Source organism: Pinus tabuliformis, chromosome 1_2 (assembly GCF_031772625.1).
Source record: "Pinus tabuliformis cultivar Carrire ecotype Pingquan chromosome 1_2, CPIR1, whole genome shotgun sequence".
NCBI classification, from domain to species: Eukaryota; Viridiplantae; Streptophyta; class Pinopsida; order Pinales; family Pinaceae; genus Pinus; species Pinus tabuliformis.
In genome coordinates this window covers 972,567,075-972,571,515 of record NC_142298.1, presented here as the reverse complement: position 1 = coordinate 972,571,515, position 4,441 = coordinate 972,567,075, and the positions used below count along the sequence as shown (strand labels likewise).

General features: G+C 30.9%; 1 long non-coding RNA gene across 1 annotated transcript; it reads left to right on the top strand.

The window, feature by feature from the left end:
* Positions 1-2,294: 2,294 nt before the first annotated feature.
* On the top strand, positions 2,295-4,027 carry LOC149209237 (uncharacterized). The gene is made up of 2 exons (XR_016252194.1): positions 2,295-2,459; positions 2,627-4,027. It is a non-coding gene; the product is annotated as an uncharacterized LOC149209237 (long non-coding RNA).
* Positions 4,028-4,441: the final 414 nt, after the last annotated feature.

The following is a 4,441-nucleotide window of genomic DNA, read 5'->3' as shown; positions in this document are numbered from 1 at the left end:
TTCCATATATCATTGTGCTTAATGAAATTGCTCGCCTATTTAATTTATTTAATTCAAATGTTATTTAGATTCTGTGGCTAATCTTAAGTGAAAATCATGGTAATTCCGGCAAGATTTTGATCAAATCCAGCAACTATTTTTGTAAATTCAGGTTACAATTGTCAAACTTCAAGGTTTTCGCTGGTGCAGAGGTTTTTGATGGTGTTGAATCCATTCCACCATCAAAAACATGATTCAAACATTGCTGATGCAAGCTATTTTTTTTTTGCCCAGATTCTAGTCGCTTTTAACTGTCTGAGCAATTCCTCTACCTAGATAAACACTTACTATAAAAAGAAAAAAAAAAGAGATAACATTATGACAAAATAAAGAATCCAAACATACTAAATATGAATAAAAGTCCATATAACATTTATATTCAAATTAATCAAGAAAGCAAAGTGCCTAAGCTTCTCCAATAATTTTTATTAAATAATATTTAAAATAATTGAAATACCTATAAATAATCAATGATCAAATATTTATTAATAATCTGAAAATAATTATTAATTTTAGTCATAATATTATTCTACAAATCCATTCTTATTTATCACTACAATCTAATAAATATTAAATACTCAAAACATTAAAATTAAAATAATATTGATTATATATATATTCACTATCTATTTTTTTTTTTTTTACACTTTTAAAACATATTAAATCTTCTTTGAGGATTAATCTTCTTTGAGGATTTTATTTTTATTTTGAGCACTAGTTACAAACCCTTAAAATTTTCTCATTTACGGCCTAACACATCCTTTCAAAACAAGTATTAGTAGGAATGCCAAATGAAAAGACTCGTAAGCAAACATGTTATTAATTTTCTCATTTACTGCCTAACACATCCTTTCAAAACAAGTATTAGTAGGAATGCCAAATGAAAAGACTCGTAAGCAAACATGTTATTAGTCAATATGGAAATTGTGACACAACTCATGCTTTGATGTGTGTAAACATAAATTTTATTTTCCTGAGATGTGAATCACATTTATCAAGTTATTAGCTTTTGTTATCTGCGTTTAAAAGTATTTGATGTTGGAACCTGAGTGGAGATGTTGATGTAATATTTTTGTTTATATTTATTAACAACATCAAGTTTGTAAGTAAGTGGAGATATTTACGTGATAGCTATTTTGTATTTATATGATAGCTATTTTGTTTGTAATTCAAATACATTATATAGAAAATGTAGTTTATATTATAAAACACTTAAAGTATTTCTTAATTTGTAGTTATAAAATTCTTTTGTGTAAGTCCAAGTTACAAAGCACTTTTTAGTTATTAGTTCCCATGTAATACATAGAAAATACATATTCTCAAAATCCAAAACACTCCTTAATAAGTCTAGAAGTTATAAATGACCCATTAGTTTGTAGTTCTAATGCATTATGCAAAAAATAAGTATCTAAGTTTACAAACACACCCCTCAATGAACTTAAATTAAATTACACTTTAAATGGGTTGATAAGTTTACAAACACACCCCTCAGTGAACTTAAATTAAATTACACTTTAAATGGGTTGATATATGAATAGTGATAGTTTCATTTGTAGCTACAAATGCGAACATAAAAAATAAAATATCAAATTCAAGAACAGTGAAATAAATATATAAATTGTATCAAAAGGAAAATATAACAATGGTAGGAATAGATAATTCCTATTGTTTTTAGATAATTCGTATTGTTATTATGACATAATCATGATAGGTAAATAACACAGTAATAAATTAAAAAGAAATATATATTAATGAATTAAAAATAGATATATAATTAAATTGATGTATTTTTTAAAATTTTATATTTATTATATATAAAAAATAATTAATTATTTAAATACTAATTTTTTTATATTATTAAAAAAATAATTTACATTTTAACTAATTTGTTTTATTTTCATAGAAAACAAAATTTCACTACATGATTGACTTTTACATCCTATAACTTAAATAGTAATATTATATTCCATAATTGACTTTCACAACATAAATACTAATATTATATTCTATAATTAACCTTAACATGTGAATTCCTAAAAATACATTTTAAATAATAAAAACATTGTCGCAGTTAAATTTAAATATTAATATTATTTTCCATAATTGACCTTTACAACATGAATACTAATATTATATTCCATAATTTACCTTCACAACATGTGAATTCCTAAAAATACATTTTAAATAATAAAAACGTTGTCGCAGTTAAATTTAGTAAGAATTTGAATTCCAAAGTTGCTTCGGTATGTGTTTTGTTTACTCTGGGCGTGGCGTAATTTTAAGCAGGCCTGTGTGAATAGAAGCGTCAAAGATTCGTACGTAGGACCTTCGCATCTTGGGACTTTCAGCATTAACGTCGGAAATATATACCTAGGGCAGAGATTAACTGCTTGGCAGATCAGTTATTGGATTCTGTGAAGGTATGAATTAAAAATATTGGATTATGTTAAAGGTATTAATTTAATTTTAAATTGTATTAGTAGAGGTTGGGAGTATGTTTTAAAATTGTTTTTGTTTGGTTAAGTGTTTGTTTTTTCCGGATATAAGGAAATAGATTAATGGCCTAATAGTTAAAGACATTTTGCAGGAGTGAAAGCCTATTCCTTACATACCACCAATGGGTTATCCCAGGTGGCCTGGTTTTCCTTGATTAAAGATGATGAGTCACCCTGTTTTTGTTTGGTTAATAGTTTGTCTTCCTCTGATATAAGGAAATATATTAACGGTCCAATACCCAAAGAAGGAAATATATTAACGGGCCAATACCCAAAGAAGGAAATTTATTAACGGTCCAATACCCAAAGGCATATTGCAGGAGTGAAAGCCTGAGTGAAAGCCTGCCCCCTTACAGACCACCAACTGTTATTCCAGGTGGCATCGTTTTCCTTGTGATGAGTCAACTGAATTCATAGTTAGTACGGATTATTCCAAGTGGCGTGATCCTTCCACCGCCTTACAGACAGCATTTCAAGACAGACCTTCCTGGTTAGTAGCAAGAGATAATTATCCTCACTGCTACTTTGACCACTAACCTACTGAAATATTCCCACCCGTAAAAAAAAAATAGCTAAGCTATAATAATAGTGTTACTGATACAGCATGCTGTATCTTGTGACAATCTGAATAACAGTTTGCTCAAGTGTTTTCAGTTCTTCATTCCCTCCCATGAAAACACAGTGATCTTAAAACAGTGTCAAATCTGTAGATTTCATTGTCATTATGGGATATCCTTTCATCGAGATTTATTATCAAATTCTTGATGAATTTGACCATGGAAAACCCTCGCATAAGAAGGGGGTTGTACCTTTGAGCAGTCATGGAAAGACTCCCCAATTCGATTGGGGTGGGGTCAGTGCCAAAAAGGGTTGTGTGTACAGAGGTTTTGTAATTGACGATGTTGATCGCTTCAAGTTGGGATGTTGCAGAAGAATAACTAGGAGGCATCATGTCATCTGCAAGGTCAAGGCAGCGTTGAAAAGAATGAACAAAGCAATGTTATCATTATAGTTCAGATTCAAACTATTTTAGGTTATGCTCTCAACGTTTTTCACGGTAGCTGTGAAGATGATCCACACGCGTTGGTACCAGGCAAGCCAGACTATGGCTGTATGCAAATCCTTATTTTCGTTTTTAGTTATGAAACCTGTTAGCTGCAAACTCCGAGATCTGGTTTATTTTTGTAAATATTCGGGATCGATACGTGGGAGTTATGAAATCTGTTAGCTGTGAACTCTGTTATATTTTCTAATCGATTAGATGCTTATGATTTATCTGTGTGGGGGCACTGTGAACTCAACACTAAAATGAATTCAATGTAGCAGTAATATCTCTTTGTCATTTCTCCTATGGTTGTTATAGCGGTCAATCCAGCCTGTGAATGAACTGAGACTTCTAGATGAAGCTCTTTTTTAAGTCCCTCTGTATCTGCTGTTGTATTTTTGGTTTTTTTGGCGGTTTTCAATAATGAAATGAATAGAGCTTCAGGTTACTCTGTTTTCTGCTGCTGTGGTTACTCTGTTTTTGTGTTGTTGTTTTCAGTCTCTTGTGTGGATAAATAGGAATACTGTAGCATCATTTCAAATTTTCAGGTCCCTGCTTCCAATAGAGCAGCCAACGCAGCCAGTGAATGAACCGAGACTTCTAGACGAAAGCTTGTATTTTAGTCCCTCTGTATCTGCTGTTGTATTCTTGGTTTTTTTTGGCGGTTTTCAATAATGAAATGAATAGAGTTTTAGGTTACTTTGTTTTCTGTTGCTGTTGTCACTTTTTTTTTTGTTGCTGTTTCAGTTTCTTGTGTGGATAAATAGGAATGTTGTAGCATCATTTCAAGTACCTGCTTCCAACACCGTGGTACCAGAGCACAGGGGAGGCGTCTGTTGAAGGAGTGGAGCCGTTTAGTGAG